The sequence below is a fragment of the Lissotriton helveticus genome, chromosome 9 (assembly GCF_964261635.1).
Source record: "Lissotriton helveticus chromosome 9, aLisHel1.1, whole genome shotgun sequence".
NCBI classification, from domain to species: Eukaryota; Metazoa; Chordata; class Amphibia; order Caudata; family Salamandridae; genus Lissotriton; species Lissotriton helveticus.
Window position 1 is genome coordinate 609,625,336 of NC_136070.1, and position 26,459 is coordinate 609,651,794.

Consider the following 26,459-nt stretch of genomic DNA (forward strand, 5'->3'; position numbering starts at 1 on the left):
TATGAGTGAATACAGAGGAGGCTGATACCACTACTATAGATTGGTCCAAAGTGCACATATGATCTGTTTTGTGTTGCAGAAACCAGAAGCACGCAGCCCCATCCTCACTAGAGAATGTTTCAGACAAACCGCACATCTATTATCCTGGAGGTGCTTCCCTCCTCTCAACTCAAGTGATGCTGATGATGATGACTCCTTCCCTTCTGCTCTTCTTCTTTTGAGGGACTACCTGGCAGACGGGGTAGAATTACGGTTCATGTTCCTTGGACCCCATCTTATTTAATGTGCATTAAGAAACTGGTCCCTAACATTAGGGAAACCCATAATTAGTTTCGAATGGAGCTAAAGAGTGTGTTTGAAGTATAGTGATTATATTTGTCTGATGTAAATCAGCTGCTGCGATTGGTGGTGTCAAGTGAAGTAGGAGATAAATCGGTAGAGAAATAAACATGGCCAAAAGCTATCCCTGATGATGAAGAATAGTGCACCAAAGAATGCGTTGTTGAATGCGATCGTGGATGTGTGCCCAGGGAAGACTAGCTTGACTACAATTTGGAACTGTAAACAAAATAAGAGTAAAGCATCAGATGATTATTTGTATATACTTTAGGAGGAGTTTGAAATATACTCTAGCATAGTCCATCTGCCAGAGATGACTCAAGAAGCTTTAGGTGCAGCTTTTTATAGTCATTCAAACTGAATGTCAGTTAATGACCATCAGAATCAGATGACAGAATGAGAATCTGGATGAACTGCTGACAGTCGCTAAACACTGGGCAGCTTTGCAAGGAAGAAAAAAGGACAATCTGGTGTCGAAGGTGATGTCACTGAAATAACACAGTATGTAGAGAACAGACAAAAGGAACAAGATGGGGAGGCCCACAAAGAAGGGAACAAAGTGGAGAGGGAAGGGGGGACTGGGAGGTGGAAGAGCTGGGAGAATTGAAGCAGCAAGGACTCATATAAAAGAGACTTGCTCGGATGCAATTCCCCGCATGTAAACCCATAACGTAGTATTAATAATGTATTGTGATACTAATATGCACCACATTTGATAAATATTTTTAGTTAGATGAAGCTTGCCTTTGTGTTCTACTAACGAATAACCCGAGTGTGACTTAAAATGGCTGCTAACGCAGGAAATTTTATTGCGCATGCGTCAGCTACATCTACGCAGAATGACGTATTTACGCTTGGAGGGATATTTCTGATTCTGCACAAATGCATCTAAAATGGCCACTTCAAAACTCACATGCTAAGCATCTGCTTTGCTGAAATTAAAATGAATTATATACTAAAACTAATGCAGGGAAAGTCTTTATAAGTAAATGGGATTAGAGTAGAGATGGGTGGTATACAATGAAATCATTTTGTTTTGAAATTAATACTTTTTCTTTTGACCTCTCTATTAGTTCATATATAGGCCTCGGTACGATGTTAAAGTCCGCACCACACGTGGTTCCTCAAGCAGGTGCAATGATGACAAGCCCGAAACAGTGATGTCAAATCTTGAAACTCGTCCAAGGCCATTCTCGGTACATGTACTGAGAACCTGCTGGACGTCCTGAAGACTCAATGTTCAACTGTAAAATGTATACATTGTTGTTGATAAAATTGAGAATAGACAGGCTAAATATTTACAGTGAAGAAGAATTGCTGTTCATATGTAGACGCATAACTAGAAATGCTAAAACATTTCATGAAAAATTGATGGAGATTGCCTCCGAAATGGGAATTGAAATAGGGAGATTGAAAGTATTGCAGAAACCATACAGAGCAGACTTTACTGATAAAGTGAGTATGTTCGGAAGAAAATTACAGATTAAATAATTAATGACAATTTTACAGAAATGGGGAGATTTGGATAGGTGGAAAGTCTAGGTGGGCAAAGAAAAAGGAGGCGGCACACGCAAATCAAAATGCATCTGAATATTAACTGAGACAAACTAGAAAGACAGAAAGATTATGCCCAATGAGAGAGGTTCCAGGAGGAGGATATGTACATGTTCCATGGACCCAACAAGATATTTTGTCCTTTACTAATGACTTCCCGAAACTAAGAGAAAAGCCAGTTGAATGGTATAGACAGGTTGAAAGGTTTGTGAAAGTTTCTAAAGTTTTGTTGAAGGACTTAGATGGTCTATTTGACATAGTAGTGCCTGCAGATTTATGGACTAAATGTAAAATAACAGTTGATTGGCCTAGTGATGAGTACCCAAGGGATGAGAAAAAAGGAGCACCCTCAGAGGAGGTAATGAAGAAATATCACCAAGTGATCACTTTCTTGAAAGGGAAAATTCCTCCAAAAGAAACAGATTGGATAAAAATAGACAGAACAACTCAAGAAATAAATGAGACTGTACATGCCTATTATGAACGCCTGTTACAGGTATTCAAGCAGTATAGTGGATTTGAGAATACTGGAGATAAAGGTATGGGACATTTTGTGTATCGTTTTGTGTCTGGACTAAGACCTGAAATTTCACAGATAATTCAACACCATATGTTGTGTTGGCAGGGAAAGCCAATAGATGAAATACTTAAATACGCAAAAATATTGCGGAGAAGACATTGAGAATAGACGTAAAAAGTTCGAAGAAAAGGTAATGTGGGCACAAGTAAAATTGGCAGAACATCAAGAGCTTAAATTAAGTAGTCAGACTAAGCAAAGGGACATGGACAGAATGAAAATAGTGGGGGAAAACTAAAAGGCAAAACAAGCAGAGAGGAAGCAAAGAAGAAATATCCTTTTCATGGGAGCGAAAAATTGGGACATTGGAAAAATGAGTGTAAAAATATTCAAAATAAGAACGGGCCACATCAACATTTTAATCCACAGACGTAGAATGAGGTGATAATGAGTCAATCGCAGCACAGAGTCCGTTACCACCTGCCCCTATGCCGAATTTTATGAACAGAGCAAAGTACAGTGCGGACGCCAGATTTCCAGGAGAAAGTGGTAAGATAAATTCTTTAACTTCATAATTTCTTTTGCAGAACAGTTGTTCTTTTGAAGATGATCAATGACGGTGCCTAAGGGGGGAGGAGGAGGAGTGCGTACTTGGCGCATCCTTACCGGTAGATCAATCAGGTCCATATATTGATGGAAAGGTAGTAGGAAAAGACATTATCTTTTTGTTGTATACTGGTGCTACCCGCTCTACTGTGAGAACAGCAGACATCCCAAAACTACCATTCTAGAGAGAAGCCATCCAAGTAGGTGTTTCAGATAGACAGATTAGAACTCTACTCACTGAACCCATGGCGGTACGCATTGGCAATTTTAAGGAAATGCACAAGTTTGTAGTGTGCGATTCTAGTCCAGGGAACTTGTTAGGAAGAGATTTATTGTGCAAGATGAATTGCACAATTTATTGCACACCGGATGGTGTTGCGATTCAGATCCCTGATGAGGATGGTATTTACAAGATAATGCTAGCAAAACAAGGTACAGAAGTAGACGAAATGTATTCAATGATGACAACAGGGGACTTGCCTGATGAATTGAAAGGAACAGTAAATCCGGAAGTGTGGGATTTCACTGGAAAAGAAGTGTGTTTAATGGTAGATGTAGATCTAGTGAAAGTGACTATAAAAGAAGGTGCTGTCTACCCAAACACCAGACAATACAAAACGAGCCCTGAAATTAAAGCAGGCGTCATAGCAGAAACAGAACCAATGATCGAACAAGGCATTTTAAAAGAAATAATGAGCAGTCCTTGTAATTCACCTATAATTGGCATTAAGAAACCTAATGGGAAATATCGGATAGTGCAGGATTTAAGAAAAATGTATAAAATTGTGGTGCCTTGTTTTCCTGTAGTGCCGAATCCAGCAGTAATTCTGTATCAAATACCATGGAATGCCGGATGGTTTACTGCAATTGATTTGTCATGTATTTTTCTCCATCCCACTACACCCAGATAGCCACTATCTTTTTTCATTCAAATTTGAAGATCGTATCTTTGAGTGGAATCAGGTTCCTCAAGGGTACACAGAAAGCCCTTCAATATTTAATCAGATTTTGAAAAAGCCCTAGTAATGCCCAGGAATTCAGTTTTAGTTCAATATATTGATGATTTGCTTATCGCATCAAAGTCACAAGATAATTGTGTCATTGACTCCATTGCTTGATAAATCATTTGGCTGATGGAGGACACAAGGTCTCCCCAGTGAAATTACAGTTCTGTCAAACCAGAGTTAAATATTTGGGACATCAATTAGAAAGAGGAGTGAGAAGAGTGACTCCTGAAAGAATAAAAATACTAAAACAGATGCAGTGACTACAAACCCAGAGAGAAATCAGAATGTTTCTTGGAATGGTAGGATATTGTAGACAATGGATTGCAGGTTTTTCGCTGCGGGGAAAACCACTAATACAAATAACATGGAAGCGAGCAAAGGACCAAATAGTTTGGGATGATGAAAGCATGGAGGCTTTTCTGAGATTAAGAAACTGTTTTTGTGAAGCTCCTGCTCTAGGTGTGCCAGACTATACAAAAGAATTCACATTATTTTGTTGTGAACAAGAAAATTGTGCCCTATCAGTATTAACTCAGTGACATGGTTTGATGCGACGTCCGGTAGCATATTTTTCTGCTACTTTGGACCCTGTAGCTTCAGCATTGCCTGGCTGATTAAAAGCAGTAGCTGCTGCGTGCATGAGTCTTGAACAGAGTGAGTCCATTGTGATGGGACACCCCGTAAAGGTTTATGTCCCACATTCAGTGGAAATTCTTCTAACTAGAACAAAAACTCAGTACCTCACTCCAAGTCGAATGACTAAGTACGAAAGAATCATTTTAGGAGCAGAAAATGTGACGGTAATAATGTGTACTATCCTAAATCCAGCTACTCTATTGCCTGATGTGCATGGTGAAGAAGTGCGAGATGAAGTTGAGCATGATTGTCCAGACGTTACTGAATATTGTACCAAACCTCATCCAGACATACAGGAAGAGCCCCTGAAAGAATGTGAAAACGGGCTTTTTGTAGATGGCTCGTGCATGAGGACAGAGGATTAAGTGCTGCTTATGCTGTCTGCACATTGGCTGGTATAGTCGAAGCATCCTAATTACCAGGAGTCAGGTCTGCACAAATAGCCAAATTGATAGCTTTAATTAAAGCATGTAAAATTAGGAAACATTCGAGAGTAACCAATTACACTGATAGGCGGTATGGTTACCGGGTTGTGCATGACTTTGGCCCACTCTGGATGCAGAGGGATTTCATGACCTCTTCAGGAACCCTTATTAAAAATGGAAAATTTGTGAAAGAGCTTTTAGAAGCAATACAATTGCCAAGGGAGGTGGCAGTGGTCAAATGTGCTGCACATCAGTCAGGAGATGACTATGTGGTAGCTGGTAATATATACGCTGACCAAGTAACCCAGTACTGTGCCTAAAACAAAATGGAAGTAAACAAGAAAATTGAAACAAGTGGACTCAGATGCCAACTTATGCTACTCTCAGCAATAGAAACATGGGATGAAGTAAGACATTTATAGGATGAGGTGGAAGTGAGTGAAAAGGAAGGTTGGATAAAAACAGGGTGTCAAAGGAGAGCAGAAGATGACATCTGGATTTATCCAAATGGTAGACCATCATGCCAGACTTCTTGCTTCCACAAATGGCCAGGATGTACCATGGGAATACACACATAGGTAGAGATGCCATGATCAGACTCTTTAGACAAAGCTGGTACAATCCGAAGTTTAGAACGGCCGCAGAGAGTCTTTGCCAGAGATGTTTTATTTGTCAACAGAATAACCCAGGCAGGAAAACAGTAGTTAGTTGGGGAAAAATTGGAAAGGCAAAAGGACCATTTGTGAGGTTGCAGATTGATTTTATTCAGTTACCACCATGTAGAGGGTTGAAATACATTCTTGTCATGGTATGTTTGTTCTCATGATGGGTGAAGGCATATCCTACTAGAAGAAATGACAGCATTACAGTCGCTAGATTACTGTTAAGAGAATTCATTCACTTTTCGGTTTACAGTAACTGTGGAATCAGATAGAGGATCTCACTTTAATAATGAAATAATAAGTTTAGTCTGTGAAGCATTCAAAATTGAAGAAAAACTGCACTGTGCATACCATCCAGAGGCTTCTGGAGTGGTATAACAAATGAATGGGTCAATAAAATCGAAATTGGCAAAAGTGTGTGCATCCACATCTCTGTGTTGGCCAGATGCATTACCTCTTCTTCTGATGGGACTCAGAAACAATCCTGACAGAAACACAGGGTTGAGTCCCCATGAAAAACTCATGGGAAGAACAATGAGATTAGCCTTAACACCAGGACACAAACTGTTAAGTATAACTGATGATCTGGTATTAGACGATTGTAAAAGATTGGCTGACCAAGTGCATTCTGTCTCTCACCAGATTGGAGAAGACGCAGTTGCCAGGCACCTGGATCAAGCACATGATCTCAATGCTGGAGACTGGGTAGCGCTGAAGAATTACACCCGGGAGACGTGTGTAGCACCCAGTTAGGATATACCAAGACAGGTTATACTGGTTACAACAGCAGGGAAATGTGCAGGTCTGCCTAACTGGATACACGCTAGTCACACCAACAACGTACCAGCTCATGAGGAAGGAAACCCACAACTGATACCAGTAGTTGGGGGTGCTGAATGGTGTGCAGCTGAAGAGACTAGAATAATAGACTCTGAAGTAGCTGATCAAGAACAACCAAGCACAAGTCAGGAAGTTTGGCTAGCAGTGGTTGATATACCTGATGTGAATATCAAAACAAGAAATAGAACAAAATTAGAAAAGCAAGAAACTAGAGAGTACCAGACAGGTGTAGAAGAACACGCTCAAATTGAGATAGCTGGAGACTCTGAGCAGGATCAGATAAGGAAAGAAAAATATACTCAGACAGAGGTGAACCAAAATATTCACAAATCTGAGGAGGGAAAGATAGGTCTAGAAGAGCACGTTCAGGCTACAAACAAGCAAAGTGCAGTAAGACCTGAGCAGGACCAGTTAGAAAAAGAAGAACAAGTTCAGGAATAAGAAGAAAAGGTTGAAGCAAGACCTGAACAGGATCAGATAGAAAAAGAAGAACACGTTCCGGCGAATGGTGTCACAACAATAAGACCTGAACCAGGACAGATCGAGAGGGACTCAGAAGATGAAGAAAATCAAATTGTAACACAACTTAACAAAAATAAAAGAATACTTGAGAGAGACGAGGAAAGTGAAAGTGCTGTGCAAGGTAAAAGGGTTAGAAAGGGTGATAACTGGCCTGGTTGTGTCAAAAGATTAAAATATCACCTAAAGACAATAAATGAAGAACCTGAAAAAGTGAATGAAGTCACTATTCAGTCAGGACAATCAATTGAGAAACCCAGGCGAAGTATACCGGAGGCCAAGATGGTGCTGAGTAAGACCTTAGATACTCACCTCCACCCCGCTCCGGACCTCTGAGACATTTTGCTCCCCGAGAAATGTGCCCTGACATCGGCGATCTGGAGCGAGGCTACTGGTGGCGGTGGCACACTAAAAAACAAAGTCTGATCGGGGTGAGAAGCACATCGGAGCAGCGCTGTGACCCGGACCGACGATCGTGCTGGGAAGCGCTTGCTAGGCTGCTGCTGACAGCGATAGCCGGCATGCACGAAATCAACGAGCGCGGAGACGGATACTGGCTGCTACGCAACCAAGACGCCAAGGAGAAGGAGCAAGAAGCATGCACAATGGCAACCGTTCGAGGCGGTGCACGAGCGAAGAACCGATCCACACTGCCCTGCCCCGCTGCTGCAGCCACTCGATCGGAGGACAAGGACAGCTCCAAGACAGAGCTGGGGGGCAGAAAATTAACACAAACTCCGGTAAGAACTGTAGAATTACGGGGAGTAAAGGTGCTAGACCCCCTATGAAAAAAGACTTTCTAACAGCTGGGGATAAAAAGCAACCGGTCATTACCAAACTGTTCTCCCAAAAACAAAAAGGAGACCGAAGCACAGAGTCTGTGGCAGAATCTCTGACAGAGCCCATGACAGAGGCTGGTAGTGTAAAGGGCCAGAATAATACAGTGGTAAATCAGAGATTGATCTCTGAAAATAATACAGTAAACTGTGAGGCACGAGTATCCTGGGGCTCAAGTGGCAAAACTACAGTCCTGCTCACAAATGACATTATGGATTCAACATCACATGGGGGACAGGAAGATTCTGGAAATGGGGCTAAATGCAATATGGTCAGTGACATTAATATAACTGAGATAGAGGCTGAGAAGATGGTTTCTCGTGAATTAAAAAGGGAGGAATCACAAGCCATGCAGCAACTGAAAGGGGCACAAGCGGCCCTTATCGATGCCACAGAGCAAGGGTATCAGTCTCCGACCCCAACTGAGAATTTTTTCTCGTTGAATGAAGAATCATTTGGCTCAGAGTCCTGGGCCACACAGCTGTAGCAGCAATGACGAGTGCGCAGAGACCTCCGCAAGTAGCCAATATGAAGGTAAAAAAGCACAAAGAAAACAGAGAAGAACCTCAGAAAGGAGGAAATCACCTCAGAAGACGGATACTGAGGAGGAGGAATACGACGCAGATCTCCGATGGGAATATTCCGATACACAGCCGCTGCTGCTATCGCGGGGACACGCAGCAGTGAACAAACAAGATGGGGTGGACATGCAGAAGGAACCAGCACAAACACCCGAGCCAACGTTAACAATGATCCTACAGTCATTAAGTACCTTCCAGAATGAGGTCAAATCGGAAAATCGGATTGCCCGAGTGGCAGCAAAGAAGCTACAGGGATCCATGCGCAAAATTGGTAAGACCTGCACAGAAATTGCCGAAAGAATGAACATGTTGGAGACCCGAACAGAAATTCTGGAAAGCACAGTGGACACTCTGAAAACCCAGGTTACATCACAAGAAAAAGTGGTTACCGACATCATGTGGAAGCTCGAAGAGGCAGAAAATCGCCAACGCCGGAATAACCTCAGAATTCTGGGGATACCAGAAAACAGCGAAGGAAGCGACATCCGGGCATTTGTTATTAAGCTGTGTAGAAACGCATTCCCCGAGCTAACAAAATGGGACTGGGACAAAGAGATTCAACGAGTACATAGATTCCCACTCTCACTTCCCAAACAGCCACGCAAGGATCATGCCTTCCCTAGAGTCATCCTGATATTCTTTGGTAATTTTCTTTTGTGACAGGCAGTATATGATCTTGCCCGGCCAAATAAAAAAAGGAATTGGGAGGTCTTCTCTTTCTTCGCAAAACCAGATTTTGCACATGCCACTGTGGAAAGGCGATGGAGACTACGACAGCTGATTACACCCTTTCAGAATGCTGGGGCTCTAGCTTTTCTCAAAACCCGGCCAAACTGAAAGTAGTGTCACAGGGCCGCACAATGTTTTTCTCCTCAGAGATACAGGCTGAACAAGCTTTGAAAGATATCATTTCTGGGGATACGGGGGGGTACAGGGAAAAAGTAATTGATCCATTAGTTGATCCATTATTTTATTTTATTAAACTAAAAACTATCGGAATGCTGTTAAAATGTTGCTGGACTACGAGGGTACCTTGCTTGAGTGATTCGATTTGATATCTGGACTTGGTCATAGCAGCAAATGTATTTTTCCCTATAACCATTCTATAGTGTTCTCCCTTTTTCAATATATACTTCTCTCATGAATTTATATAGGGAACGATTTGTATGTATGCAAATATAGGAGAGAAGGAGGGGCGTGGAGTGTGGTTAAGGTTGGTCAGACGCTATCCCACAGGCTCAGGATTGAGCCTGGCGGCTTTAAAAGTGGTGGAGGGTGGGGGGGGGTGGGGGGGAGGGGAGGAAGACCAAGGGAATGTAAATACAGGATAGGCAGAAATAGGTGTAGGTGTAGGGTGGAGGGGCCACAATAGAAAGAAAATGGTAGGAAAGAGTATCGGGCGCCACCAATATGATTACAGGAAATGCATGAAGAATGCCCCAAACCACCTTTATCCTTCCTTAACAGCTCGCTGGCTCAGGGTGTAGTAATTCCAGCCCTGAAATCTGCCACCGTAGTCCCTATCCTTAAGAAGCCTGGGCTGGACCCCTCTATCCCAGCCAACTACCGCCCCATTTCCCTCCTGCCCTATTTGGGCAAGGTACTAGAGCGACATGTTACATCAGTCCTCAGTGCCCACGTGGAAGCCAATGGTGGCCTTGCGTCCAGCCAGGCGGGCTTTCGGCCTAGGCACTCCACCGAGTCCGTCGTGGTATCGGTCCTGAACCATCTCAGGGAGGGCATGGACCATGACAACAACCAGGCCTTGGTGCTCCTCGACCTCTCCGCCGCCTTCGACACGGTTGATCATACCATCCTACTGTCCCGTGTCGGAGCGGCGGGGGTCGAGGGCCCAGCCCTGGTGTGGCTAGCGTCCTTCCTGAGGGACCGTACCCAGGCGGTTCGGTTGGGGGATTTCTCGGCCACTCAACTCCAAGTCACTTGTGGTGTCCCTCAGGGCTCTTCCCTTTCTCCCCTTCTATTCAATCTCTATATCTATCCTTTGATTTTTGCCCTTCAACAGCTGGAGGTCACTGTGTTTAATTACGCAGATGACCTCCAGCTTATCTTCAACCTTTCCTCTTCTTCTCATTCTATCTCTAACTTTCAGTCTATTATGATTTTTATCAGGGACTGGATGAACCACAACCATCTGAAGTTGAACCCTGACAAAACAGAGTTGGTCCTTACAGGTGGTTCATCCAGTCCCTGGAACTCCTTATTTTGGCCCTCTTCTTTGGGACCCCCTCCCACACCCTCTCCCTCAGTTAAAACTCTGGGTATCAAACTCAATAATCATCTCAACCTCCATTTACAAATCAGTTCTGTTGTATCTTCCTGCTTTTTTGTACTCCGCACTATCCGCTCTGTGTCCCGTTTCTTTTCTCCTTCTGCTCTCAGGTTAATCATGTCCGCCCTGGTTGTCTCCCGGCTGGACTATGCTAATGCCCTTTACAACGGTATCCCGGCTTATAGTCTCCAGAAGCTCAAGCTGGTTCAAAACCAGGCGGCCAGATTGATCCATGGTCTTTCCCGCTCCCATCATTCCACCCCCCTACTGAAAGCACTACACTGGCTGCCTGTTAAGGAGCGATCTCTATTTAAGACTGGCTGCATGGTCTTCCAGGCACGCCAAGGGACTGCTCCGGCCTTCATCTCTTCTTTACTCAAAGAATACACCCCTGTTCGCGAGCTGCGGTCATCCACCCAATCACTCCTACAAGTTCCCCGATACAGACGCAAGAAATGGGGTGGATCCAACTTTTCTGTTCTGGCACCCTCCTTTTGGAACTCCCTCCCTGATCATTTACGCTTGGCTACTCACTACCCTGCTTTCCGAAAAGAGCTTAAGACTTTTCTTTTTACCCAAGCTTTCCCAATGTAATTTCCTCCCCCTCCCTGTTACCCTTTAGTCTTGTTGTGTCACTGCTAAATTTTGCCTCCATAGCGCCAAGAAACCGCATGGTGAATGATGCGCTTAACAAATATTTTTAAATTAAATTAAATTAATGATCAAACAATAGTATGTCAAGGTCAAGAATTATATCAAGGAATATATGTGGGCTGAATGACAAAGAAAAGAGAGAAGGTAGCTATGGGATTACAAGCAATGGAGGCTAATATAGTATGCCTGCAGGAGACACATATTGAGGGGGCACAACAGTATCTACTGAAAACATTAGGGTACCAACTCATAATCGCTTCTACCCAGGGTGTACAAACAAGAGGGATTGGCCATTCAAGCAAAAGGAGGGTGGCTCCAATTTACAAGATCAATATCCGATACATTTGGGCGATGAGCCATCACTGAATGCCAATAAAATAATGGGGAAAATAAGATGACGCTTTGCACAGTCTATGGCAATGTTAGTGACGATCCAGATGTCCTGGTGAGTGTCGCTAATGAACTAGTTCATTGGCCCCTACCCCTAATTATGTGTGGGAACCTTAACCTACCAGGGGATTGGTCATTGGGCCCCGAATATAAATATCAAGGGAGGAAACCAAAGGTTTTTAGGGCTCTTAAGGATTTTTGCATACTACATGGGCTGATTGATAGCTGGCAATTAAATCACCCTGGGGACCATGGCTTTACATATTTCTCCCACCCACATTCTCGTCATGTACGACTCGATTATATATTCATCTCTAATTCTTTGAAGGATATGTGCACTGTAGGAAAACTCCAGAGGGTATTAACAGACCATAATCCATTAGAACTAGATTTAGTATGTAACAGAAGTAACCCCATTATACTGATCTGGACGTTTGCAAGGGCTTTTTTAAAGAATGAAAAATACTGTCAACATATGAGGGATTGGATCCCGACTTTCTTAGCGATTAATATGGGTAGCGCACCTATTGAGGTGGTCCGGGATACCATGAAGGCAGGTATCAGAGGAGAAACGCTCCAATTTACAGTTAGGGCCAATAGAGAGGGGAAACAACAATTGGCTATGCTACAGCGGAACTTGAGTAGAGCAGAGGAAGACCTGATTGATGCTATACAAAGGGGACAGGTAACTGATGAATTGGCGCGGGTAGCCATCGCTAGAAATCTTGTATCTGAGATTTTCACGGAGAAAGCCTTTACCAAAGCTACAATCTATAAGGAAAAATTGTATGAGCTTAGTGAACAAGTTGGGCACCAACTAGCAGTCCGCACGAGAGAGGAGATAACAGCTAATGTAATAAAACGTATTAAGGATCTAGAAGGTGGTCTGAGATCAGAATCATCTGAAATTAGAGCATCATTTCAGAGATTCTATCAAGAATTGTTTAAAGAACCAGAAAGAGAACAGGAGGACCCTGATAAATATTTAGATCAAAGTGTGGGCACTGTTTAGAGAAAGACGATCAAGATAGCCGAGATAACCCTCTCTGTTGGGATGAAATACTGCTCTCTATGAATACGTTGGCAAAGGGTAAAGCAGCAGGGATGGATGGGATTTCAACAGAGTTTTTTGTGAAATTCTCAGATCAACTTAAAATAATCATACTGGAGCTATTTAGCTCTATATTTCAGGGAGGGAATCCACCTCCTTCTTGGTCAGTTGCTGAAATATTGTTTTTTCAGAAAAAAAACAAGGACCCCTGGAAATGGGATCTTATCATCCCATAACACTAATAAACGGGGATTCCAAAATCTGTTCTAAACTTTTGGCCACCCGATTGGCACCAATCATTCATAAAATTGTGTCAGTCCGCCAACACGGGTTTATCCCAGGGAGGTCAACAATCGATCACATGCAAAGAGTGATTTCCCTATTTGATTATGCAGAGACAACAGGAGAGCCTATGGCGCATATTCTACTTGACGCGGAGAAGGCGTTCGATAGGGTCTCCTGGAAGTTTCTGTGGGCAGCCATGACCTGTTGTGAAATCACTAGGGGATTCATAAAAGCCACCCAAGGACTTTATGTCAATCCGGGCGCTAGTGTCCAGATTAATGGTATCCTGTCAGAGAAAATCACCATCACTAGGTGAACAAGACAGGGGTGCCCCTGCTCACCTCTCCTATTTGCAATCTATATCTACTCATTTATCCGCAAACTTGAAAGTCACCCTTCAGTACCACCTATTCGGGTACATAATCATGACACAAAAACCCTGGCATATGCCGACGACATCGCATTGGTCATCAGCGATCCTACTAGGGCTATTAATGTGATAGAGGAGGAGGCAAAGCGGTTCGGAAATGTCTCTGGATACAAACTAAATTCTGGGAAAACCCAGATTGTCCTCAATGGTAAAGTCAGGATGAGGGACAACAGGGTAACAGATCATGCAGTGTACCTCGGCGCTAACATAAGTGCAAAAATAGAAAACATTGTTAGTATAAATCTTGACCCCCTGATCGGCCGTACTAAAAAAGAGCTGATTCGGTTGGATAATCTACATCTCACCATCGGTGGTAGATGCAATGTAGTTAAAATGCTCTTCCTGTCCAGGTTTTTTTACTATTTTTTTTCGAGCAATATGTTTGGAGTTTTCTCCTCAGTATTTTAAAATTATCGAGACCATGTTCTCTAGATTTATTTGGGGATTTAAGAGACCACATCGGGCTCTTAAATGGATTATGCTGCCTAAAGAAAGAGAGGGACTAGCAATGCCCAACTTTAAACTATATTACGGGGCGACGGTGGCGAATTATTGTGTGACACTTATCTTCGAAGAACCTAGCGATCACCATATTCCAACACCACAAGAAATGATCATGGGGGAAGGGTGCGAGGGGTGCTTATGGCGACATGTTAACAACAACTACTTTAAGAAAGTTAAACTTAAAACTATTTCAAGTATATATAAAGTCTGGAACAACATATGCAAATTGTTGGGGCTGGGCCGCTATTCATGCTATACCCCATTAAGCTGCAATAATGACATGCTATACCCCATTAAGCTGCAATAATGATCTCCCGGAGATATTTCAGGATGGATGTATGACCAGGTGGATAGAGGGGTAAAACAGCTGGGTTGTTTTTACACACAAAACGGACTGAAAAGATTTTCGGAGCTGCATATTGAATACGACATCAGTCACAGGGATTTTTTTAAATACTTGCAGATTAGGGATTTCTTACTAGAGAAAGTGGGGGGGTCACGCAAAATTTCAAACTAGTATTACTATAGAAAACTTATGTAGGAAACCCACTCCTAAAATCGGGGAAATCTATGAAACACCAAATAGACTTTTCCCTGATGACATGGATAAACAAATAGCAACTTGGCAGACCAAATTAAATGTACAGCCATCCACCCCGAACATGTGTATGAATTATCACAAACTTGCCTAATGTCTATTAAATTGCAAGCACAATTCTATAAAACGTTCTTTTCCCTATATTATACCCCTTATAAAATTGCAAAAAGGGCGACTGGAAAGGGAACTACCTGCTCACGCTGCTCACTGTATGAGGCTGATATTATTCACATGTTTGCCTCCTGCAATACATTATCTACTGTGATAATAGAAATATCAGATTTCCTATCGGATATATTTCAAGTAAGGATTACCATCTCAACGGAAGAGATAATGTTAGGGGTATCTAACAATCCGCGGCCTATACACATGCAGGGATTGATATTTGTGGCTATGGTGTTTTCCGACTCTGCATAGCCTCATCCTGGCTAGACCAAAATCCACCCGCTTTTTTACAATGGACGGGAAGATTACTCGCGGCATGTAGCCTGGAGGTGGCCACATATAAGAATAAAGGGATCAATAAAAGGAAAAGGGGTATGCTGATGTGGGAACCACTACTTCAGTATAGGCAAGACCACATCTAGGGTTGGAGCCCATGTTGAAGAATTAGATGCTTGTAAACATTATAGTGAGCTTAAGCCAAGATATCTAGGGATGGTGTATATTTCCACAAAATATTTGAAATCTAACTATGTGATCATCATGTATTTTCTGTTTATTTTTCTGCCCACAATTCAATTGTCTCTAGAAAGAATGTATGTAATAATTTGGTTTTCGCTTTTTTTTTATGGTATGAGACCTTGTTCTTCAGGGGGGGCAATGTGTAAATGGGGAGAAGAAAAACCCTGAATAAAGATGTTTAATAAAAAAAGAGAAACCCAGGCAAAGAAGTCAGAGACTAAAAATACTGAATAAATAATTCAAAGGCCCTGAATGGACCTATGTGATTCTTGAAGAACTTGAGAATTTAGATTTAAATGCAGAAAGTGACGAAGAAATAATTGCAGAACAAATTGATGAAGGAGAAGTGAGACCCCCCTTGATCTAATAAAAGAAATACAAAATTATGAGAGTAAAGTGAAAGAAAGAAGAGGAAGCTTCTTAAAATGGCTGAAAATAGAGTTGCTGGAAGACCAAAACTAAATTGCTCAAAGAAGTGCTGTAGAATATGTATACATAGCATTTTATTAGTGATTATAGTTTGGTTATTTTTAACCATAGCAATAACTTATTAGATGAAAGAAGAAAAGAAAAATAATACTGACACAAATGGAAAGTTAGCTAACATAAAAGGAGATAGAGTAGAATTAGAAGCATCAGATGAGTTAGAAATACATCAGACTGTGACAGATAATAACACAGCTTTAAATGTATTCACCAAGTTATTGTTTCAGTATGTAGATACTATGGAGATTAGTGATTGTTACATATGTATGAAATTACCAGCTTCAGTAGCAGAAGGTGTCACATATCACCATTTACCGCTAACATATGGCATTTCATGTAGTGTATTAACCAGTCTGTTTTATAGAACAGGAAAGCTACAATATTATTATTCAAATTTAGATGTGATATTTTCATAGGTTCCTATTCGAAAGAATATGAATTCAGTCCTTAGTAATCGAGCGGCACAGTTCATGGGTGAATTTTTTTTTAACACAAAAAGCAATAGACATAGCAGAAGCCCATACAAATAATTTAACTTGCTCATTAAAAGAAGAAAAGATATTTTTGAATTTAGTAGAAGAAAGGAGACAGGATTTTCAGAAGACAGTCACTGAACAGAAAAGCCATATTCCACCTTGGGCTGAGAAGGAAGGAATGTATACACCTGGCAAGCTTCATGCTGCGATGTCTCTAGATTTCGAAAAGAAAGGAAAGATCTGTCTCCATAGATTAAAGACTGACTATAATACCGCATTTATTGGTTCCAATGAATGTGAACACAATTTTTTTGATTCTTGGAGGATGGGGACTAAAAGGGGGAACTGATCCAGTATTTCCTGGAGTTTATTATGTATGTGCGAATAAGGCTTATTTCAAGCTACCCGCACAATGGTATGGGAGTTGCTATTTTGGAATAGTATTCCCTAAAGTTATCATGTTAAAAGAATCACTGGAAGCAATAAAATCAATAAAGAACTAATCCAAAATAAAAGAGCTAGTTTTTCTGAAATATTAGGTGACATATTTAGTGCATTGATACCCTTCAGTGGGAATAATTCAGAATTCACGTAGAATTTGACAATTACCAACAGTAGTTGATCGCTTATCGACTGATACTGCTGGAGGTTTTCTAACGATCAATACAGAAATGGTTGCGATTAGATCAATGGTAATACAAAATCGACTTGCCCTTGATATACTATTGGCAAAAGAGGGTGGAGTCTGTAAAATGCTGAACGCGCAACATTGTGCATTTATATTCCGGAAAAAAGTGTACAAATTGGAGGGTACATTCAAAATATCACAAAACTGGAAGAAGATTTGAAACCACTGGAAGATGACAATGTATGGAAGAAATTAACAAATAGTCTAACATCAATAGGGTCTTGGTTTGCTAATATAGGTAAAGAAGTTGTAGCCCAAATAATAATACCTATACTTGGAATAACCATAATAGCTTTACTAATAATGATATGGTACAAATGTTGTAGAAGGAGAAGAAGGTAGGAAGTAAATAAACAGAGAAAGAAAAGAAAATACGAAGAGATTAAGCTTGAAGAGATGAGAGGAGAATTGTACAAGAAAATGAAAAATTTGAAAGCTAAAGATGAAGTGGAAAATAAAAAGACATGGAAGGGAGTTGAGATATTTTAAAGTTGGCATCTGGTTTAGTATGGGTAGTTTATGATGGCATAAATGCCATCGGAGAGGGGATTGATGGAGCAAGGACTTGTATAAAAGAGACTTGCTCGGACGCAATCCTCTCATATAAACTCATAACATAGTACTAATAATTTATTGTGATACTAATATGCACCACATTTCATATATATTTTTAGTAAGATGAAGCATGCCCATGTGTACTACTAACGAGTAACCCGAGTGTGACTTAAAATGGCTGCTAACACGGGAAACTGTATTACACATACGTCCGCTGCATCTGCGCAGAATGACATCTTTACGCTTGGAAGGAAATTTCTGATTCTGCGCAAATGCATCTAAAATGGCTGCTTGAAAACTCACATGCTAAGCATCTGCTTTGCTGAAATGAAAATGAAGTATATACTAAATACTAATGCGGTGAGAGTCTTTATAAGCAAATGGGATTAGAGAAGATAGGTGCTATACAGTGAAATAATTTTATTTTGAAACTAATACTTTTTCTTTTGACCTCTCTATTAGTTCATATTTGGGCCTCTGAATAATGTTAAAGTCTGCACCACACGTGGTTCCTCACGCAGGCGCAATGATGACAAGCCAGAAACAGTGATGTCAAATCTTGAAACTCGTCCAAGGCCATTCTCGGTACATGTCCTGGGAACCAGCTGGACATCCTGAAGACTTAATGGCCAACTGTAAAATGTATACATTGTTGTTGATAAAATTGAGAATACAGGTGGGAAACAAAGCTTGGGAGAATAAATTAATGGGCGGAAACATAAAACAAAGAACTAAAGAAATGTATTTAAAACTTAGCATGGTGTGATGATCATCCCCTCAGCCTGTAAAGGTGAAACATTTAGGGGAGGTACATGTCATTAGAAAAGTATAATTGAGGTAGTCAGTTAGAACAGTGCGCAGTCGCAGCAAGACAAACGCTGAGAGACCGGGATGCTGTCCGAATGCTGATCGAATATTTGAAGAAGCAGACTTAGAATTTTTCAAAGCCAAATAATTAGAAGAAGATCGCAGAAGAACAGAGGAGGTAAATTAATTAGAAGAAGATCGCGGAAGAATCAAGGAGGAAGTTAGTGTCAGAGAGGGGTGAGACGCAGGAGTCAAATCCAGAAGAGGTCATGTATCCTGTCCTGAATCCTGTTCTGAAGTCCTTGTCACCTGTTCTTTCCAGGGGACCCATTAAATTATTGGCCAGACAGGTCTGATTTCCACACCATCCTAGGTAAATATATCTCTGTGTATTGTGTCAATGTGCTACACTCTCTTTCCTTTTTTTCCTGAGGTGCTGTTGTTGTGATGATCTCATTGAAATATAATATTAAAATTTAGTAAACTGATCTTAATTCCTTGGAGGATTGGAATTCGTACTGTAAGTTTTGCTTTGGCTCATACAACTCAAACTAGATAAAACATTTAAACTTATCCTGAGTCTGTGGTTATTTAATAAATGAGAGGTAAATGCACCTACGTCATATCACTATCAACTAAATAGGTCCATTGACTAAAAGGAAAGGCTTTAAGAAGTGAGGATTATTGAGATGTTATAGGTAACTGATCTCAATTAAAGAATTTATAAAAATGTACCCCAGCGGTGTTAACTAGCCTATATGAGTGAGAGTGTTCATGGGCCCAGATGATTGTATGGTAATAGATTTTCGCAGGTTGATAACTCGCTGGATCAGGAGCAATGGAAGGGTCAGAAGAGAGGCCTCAGGAGCTGGAAGGTCATATTTTGCTTGTGGCCAGATGGGGCATTGGAAGGAAGATTTTCCTAACACCACGTCTAACGCACAAGGTCAACCCGATCAATCTGAATTTCATCAGATTATCCAGAATTCATATCCTGAGTTGTAGGGCAGCCAGAGAGATTCCAACTGTGTATGAGTACCTTAATCCTAGTAGATCAAATGGCCCCTATGTAGATTGTTTTAGTTATGCTTGTGTTGGGATCAGCACTGAATAATTTCTAGGCACAAAGAGGAAAACCGGAGGTCAGGCTGTGGCTTACCATACTGTAATGCTCGAGAGCTACCTAAAAAGTTCTGAAAAGACAGATTTTCACACTCAAGTTGAGTATCAAGCTAGTTTGCCAGTATTTTAGGTTTTAGACCAAGGGCTTGCTTTAGAGGTTTATGGACACAGCAAAGGCAGTCAGAGTGGTAGAGAACTTTACATCCAGCATCGTGCCTTTACTTTGCCCACCAAATTTATAATTCACTGCCAGTCCAGCAGTAAAGTCTATGGGTCTATATGAACCACCGTCATGGCAGTTCATACAAAGTCTTTTAAAAGTTTGGTGTGCATCTGCCATTATTGACAGACACTTATACCAAACTAAAAGCTAATTGCCTAAACACCATGGGAGGATTGTCACATACTATGGGGGTCCTTTTTATTCCTACTGTCTCGCATGTCATGATATTCCTGGTGGTGCCGGACAGAAAAAAAGCCATCAGAATGCCTACTTTATTTAGGTCAGAAGGTCAGATGACTTTCCTGAGACCGCGTGGACTCCTTCAGGCTGTCAGAGGAAGGTTTATGCCGATGGTATACATTTTACTCTGTCAACATAAACCTGGCAGACCACCCAACTGAAAATTGGGTGGGTGGACCAAGAGTTTTCCGGACAGGGTACTCCGTCACAACTCTATCACTGTTGTAATGGTGTACCCTGTCCGCTAAACTCTATACTGGGTATTTAGCCTCTTCTTATTACTACTGCATTAGTCATGAACTTTCCTGCTTTATTATAAAGCACTAAAGTTTTTGCCAGCGCTTGTTTTAACAGCTACAAATCATTTTTGCAGCCTACTCCTAATATTACCAATTTAGGTCTATAGGTAGCTACTCCACAGAAAGTCAGGACTATAGGTTGGCACTCCACAGAAGACTTTAGGAAGGAAAAGTTTCTCATCTGTAGTCCTAGTTCTCTTCCATAGTCACCCGCACTGAATTGCCTTGTGGCTCCTATTCAGTAAGAATGGGGTCAAGGCGTACCTTTGAGAAAGGTCAGTGTGACCGAAACACGTCAGGACTGCTGATGCTGTGCACCAACAAAATCATAGACTGCCATTGTTGCGAGTGCGGCTTCTTCTTTCCAAAGGGGAAGAGTGTGTTTGATGTCTAGCGGCTTGGTTCTGCCGCAAGCGACGCACCACCAGCAAAAGCGCCGTAATTGCACAAGTGGAACCAACTTTGGGATTTTTGTGAAAGCGACAATGGGCAATGTGCAGCCGCCGAAGACTGACTTCGGCATGGATCCCAGCAGCCTCGAGAATAGGACTGCTAAGGAGCAACGGTGAGTGGCAATTATTAACTTGAACACAAGAAATAACTGACACATTTTAACAGCAACCATGCTTTTTGGCATTACCCACTGGAGGGATATAAAAATGCTGGGTAGTGAACCGCAAGTACCAGCATGCAACACAAAAGACCTATCAGGGTGTCCACCAGGGGGCGAAAACAATAAATGGATGCAATTGCCTTGTGGTTCCTATTCAGCAACAATGGTGTCAAGGCGTACCTTTGAGAAAGGTCAGTGTGACCGAAACGCGTCAGGACTGCTGATGCTGTGCATCAATAAAATCATAGGTTGCCATCGTTGCGAGTGCAGCTTCTTTTTTCCAAAGGGGGGAGTGTGTTTGATGTCTAGCGGCTTGGGTTTGCCGCAAGCGACGCACCACCAGCAAGAGCGACAAAATTGCCTAAGTGGAACCACCTTTGTGATTTTCATGAAAGGGACAATGGGCAACGTGCAGCCGCCGAAGACTTACTTTGGCATGGATCTCAGCAGCCCCGAGAAAAGGACTGCTAAGGAGCAACTGTGAGAGGCAATTATTAACTTGAACGCAAGAAATAACTGACACATTTTAACAGCAACCATCATTTTTGGCATCACCCACTGGTGGGATGAACAAGTTACTTACCTTCGGTAACGCTTTTTCTGGTGGATACAGTATCTGCCTGTGGATTCCTCACCTTGTGAATATCCCCTGCGTCAGCAACATTCGGAAAATCTTTTGTAGCTATTCACGCCGACGTGGATGACGTCACAGAAGCACGGCATCGTGCGCGCCTCCACTGACGTCACCAACTCCATAATAGGCCTACGTCGGCGTGATTACATCAGTTCCGCCCTTTTTTCCGTGCATTCGAGGCACACGGACGGACCAACAACAGTAGATACATACACAATGCACACAGTACCAAATAATAAAGGTAACACACACAGTGTGCAGTCAATGCTGGAAAGCAATTATAACAACACATTTCCTTTGACAATAAAATATATACATTAAAACAATGCGACTAATGCCGGTGTAGAAGAGTGGACAACGGGGAGGCGGGTGGGTCAGTGAGGAATCCACAGGCAGATACTGTATCTATCAGAAAAAGCGTTACAGAAGGTAAGTAACTGGATACATCTGCCAGTGGATTCCTCACCTTGTGAATAGATTCCCACAGCAGTCCCACTCACAGAGGAGGGTGTCCACTGTTCTATACCAGAAAATCTTGAAGGACAGAACGCGCAAAATGACCGTCCCTCCTCACCTCGGAATCTAAGCAGTAATGTTTGCGAAAGTGTGGAGGCCCAAGTCGCCGCTCTACAAATATCCTCTACAGGTACACCTCTAGACAAAGTAGATGTAGCAGACCTTGCTCTAGTAGAATGAGCTCTCAAACCTTCAGGAGGATCCTTACCCGCCAGAGAGTAGCATATCTTGATACACAAGACAATCCATCTTGACAACGTGCGCTTGTGCACAGACTTCCCTTTTCTGGCACCAATAAAACCCACGAAGAGCTGGTCATCAATTCTGAACTCACTAGTTCTGTCCAGGTAGAAGCTCACCGCCCTCTTAGGGTCCAAGCGGTGAAGTCTCTCCTCCTCCTTGGAAGGGTGAGGGGGAGGATAGGAGGAAGGGAGGGTAATGGATTGCCCAAGATGGAAGGGAGTCACCACCTTAGGCAGAAAAGCAGCCCTGGTCCTAAGAACCATTCTTGCAGCATGAATGGTCAAGAATGGGGTTTTTCAACTCAGAGCTTGAAGCTCACTTACCCTCCTTGCCGAGGTAATCGCAATCAGAAAGACCGTCTTAAAAAATAAAAGCCTCAATGGACACTTGTGCAAAGGTGAACCCAATAAGAAAGTAAGCACAAGATTCAAGTCCCATTGTGGCACAATAAATGGGGTAGGAGGAAATGTAATAGTAAGGCCCTTTAAAAACCTTAAAACAATAGGAGACTTAAACAAGGTTGGCTGATCCGGCAGACAGAGGAATGCCGACAAGGCCGATAGATGACCTTTGACCGTAGCTACAGCAAACCCTTGCTGAGCCAAGGAAAGAGCAAACTGAAGAATGTCAGACAATCGAGCCTTCAAAGGGTCACTGGACTTCTCCTCACACCATGAGACAAATTTAGACCCCCTATAAGAGTAGATAGACTTGGTGGAATGACGCCTGGCTGATAAAATGACATCCACCATGTCATGCGGTAGAGAAAAAGAATTCAGGTTGCCCCGTTCAATCTCCAGGCATGAAGGTGTAAGGTCTGGAGGTGGGGATGTAGAACCTGCCCCTCCATCTGAGAGAGGAGGTCTGCCCTGAGATGGAGCGGCGGGCGCGAGGTGAGGTGGAGAAGATCTGTGTACCACAGCCTTCTTGGCCGATTAATATAACTTGGGCCCGGTCTTGGCGAATCTTACTCAGAACCCGAGGAATCAAGGGTATGGGAGGAAACGCGTGAAGGAGTTTTGAGTTCCAACTCAACTGAAACGTGTCCCCAAAGCTCCCTGCATCAGATACTAGAGACTGCAGAATGATGGGCAGTGAGCATTCTCGTGAGTGGCAAACAGGTCCACCCAAGGAGTTCCCCACGTCCGAAAAACGTGACGAACCACCTCGGGATGAAGCCTCCACTCGTGGTCGGCCGAGAACTGCTGACTGAGACTGTCTGCACGTACGTTCAGAACTCCGGCTAGATGATTTGCCATCAGACAAATCTGGTGGTCCTGAACCCAGGACCAGAGACGCAGAGCCTCTTTGCAAAGGCAATGCGATCCCACTCCTCCCTGCTTGTTGACATACCACATCGCGGTCGTGTTGTCCGTCAGCACTTGAACCGACCAACCGCGAAGGTAAGGGAGGAATGCCTTGAGCGCCAAACGTATCGCCCATAACTCTAGAAGGTTTATGTGAAGCAACCTTTCCTCTGGAGACCAAAGACCCTTGATCTCCAGGTCCCCCAGATGAGCTCCCCACCCTAGAGTGGATGCATCCGTTATCACCTTGGCCACGGATGGAGGCAGATGGAAGGGCTTTCCTTGAGACAGATTGCCCTCCATGCTCCACCAAGACAGATCCGCTGCAGCTTCTCTGGAGATCCTCACAGACTCCCTGAGATCTCCGTTGTGCTGATACCAATGCCTGCGGAGGCACCACTGGAGTGCCCTCATGTGCCAGCGTGCATGGTAGACCAACAGAATGCAGGAAGCCATCAGACCGAGCAGACGAAGAACCTTCAGGACTGGAACGACCGCTCCATTGTAAAATAAAGGAATCATTTCCTGTATGTCGCGAATCCTTTGAGGTGGAGGGAATGCCCGGCACACAGTAGTATCCAGTACAGCACCTATAAACAGGTTGCTCTGGGAGGGCACCAGGTGAGATTTGGGTACACTTATCGAAAAGCCCAATCTGTACAACAACTGAGTTGTGACTTGTAGATGATAGAGCACCTTCTCTGGAGATTCTGCTTTGATCAGCCAATCGTCCAGATAAGGGAATATTGGTATTCCTGAACTTCTGAGATGCGCTGCCACCACTGCCATCACCTTGGTGAAGACTCAAGGTGCAGTAGTAAGACCAAACCGAAGGACCGCAAACTGGTAATGTTGCGAACCCACGGTGAAATGGAGATACTTCCTGTGCGACTTCAGGATGGGGATGTGGAAATATGTATCCTGCAAGTCGATCGACACCATCCAGTCTTCTTCCAGCAGCGCTTGAAGAACCTGCGCAAGGGTAAGCATCTTGAACTTCTCGTGTTTCAGAAAAAGATTCAAGACCCTGAGGTCCAGGATCGGACAAAGTCTGCCATCCTTCTTGGGGATCAGGAAATACCGGGAGTAGCATCCATGACCCCTTTCCTGCTCCGGAACCACCTCTATTGCACCTTTTCTTAGTAACGCCAGGACTTCCTCCTGCAAAAGTAGCAGGTGATCCTCTGTGCAGAACCCTTGGCAAGGAGGATAATATGGGGAAATTCCCACGAGATTGAGAACCCAAAGGTCCGATGTGACCGATTCCCAATCCCGTAGAAAATGAGTAAGCCGACCCCCTACAGGACCAGCATGATCCGGAATGGCGGATCTAGGACTGCTTTGCTGTGGTTGGTGAGGGGTGGGAAGAGGAAGAAGAGGAGGAGGAGGAGGAAGCTTAACGACCTCTAGGGTGGCCTCTGTTTCTACCCCTGTATGACTTGTACAGAGGATTCTGCTGCTGTTGCTGCTGTTGTGGTTGCTTGTAGGCACGAAATGAAGATCTCCCAAAACCTCTGTATCTTTTGCCCGATGTACCTCTGGTCTGAAGGCCCAAAGATCTAGCCGTTGCCCTACTGTCCTTGAACCTTTCAAAGGCTGCATCCGCCTTCTTCCCAAACAGGCCCGAGCCATCAAAAGGGAGGTCTATTAATGTAGCTGTTCATCAGGAGAAAATTCAGAGGACTTTAACCACGCAGCTCTTCTAGTAGCAACAGATGACCCCATGACCCTTGCCACAGAGCCAGCTGTATCCAAGCCACTCTGAATCACCTGGCGAGCAGCAGCCTAAGTATCCACAAGAACTTCATTGAAATTCTGTCTATACTCTTCCGGTATTTTTGGTGCCAACTGTTGAGCAGAGTCCATCAAAGCATGTATATATCGTCCTAAAAGGCACGTTGCATTTGTGGACTTGAGAGCCATGCTAGCTGATGAAAATACCTTTTTAGCTGATTGGTCCAGCTTTTTAGACTCCTTGTCAGGAGGTACCTGCGGAAAAGCCCCAGTTGTAGTCTTGGAACAGGCTGCTTGAACAACCAAACTCTCTGGAGATGGATGAGTCGAGAGAAAGTCAGGATCTCCAGGTGCCATCGTATATCTTCTAGCAACAGCTCGCGAAACAGCAGGCGATGAAAAGGGCTTTTTCCACACCTCTAAAACAGGCTCTGTAATAGCCTCATTAAAAGGCAAAATAGGCTCCACCACTGAAGAGGGAGAATGTAATACCTCTGTCAAGATGTTCGACTTGAACTCAGCAGTGGGCAGATTTAGATCCAAAAGCTCAGCCGCCTTTCTGATTGCTGTGTGATATGGCAATACATCCCTCAAAGGGACGTCAGGAACTGAGGAAATTTCCCACTCTGGAGATAATTCCAGATCACTGGCCTCTTTAAGTTCTTCAAAAAGATCGTCAGAATCCTGCAGCTCACCTTCTTCAATGTCCTGCGCGCTATACCTACGCTCCTCCAAAAGCCTCTGAGCCTCCCGCCTAGACCTCATCTTCGGGGTCGGCGTCGACGGAGCCACAACCGATTCCGACGGAGCCGGTGGTGCAGTATGAAGTGCACGAGGTCGGACTGGAGCCGGCGAAGATGGAACCGGCATCGACGACCTCGGGCTGGAAAATGTCAAGCCGGAGTCGGCGTCGGCATAAAAGGCATAAATGGTGCCTGAGCATATGCCTGAGGCACACCGAGGATAAAGGCCATCGGACCCATGGGACCAGCTGGTGATCCAGAGGGGTACATGGCTCTTGAGAAGACTCCATACATGGCATTTAGGCAATGCGTAGGGTCTTGACCTGGGCCTGGAAATGGAGGGTATTGACCCCCAGGCTGCTCC

General features: G+C 43.3%; 1 protein-coding gene across 1 annotated transcript in view; it reads right to left on the minus strand.

The window, feature by feature from the left end:
* SPTBN4 (spectrin beta, non-erythrocytic 4) overlaps positions 1 to 26,459 on the minus strand; it is a 1,415,585-nt gene that overhangs the window by 140,587 nt on the left and 1,248,539 nt on the right.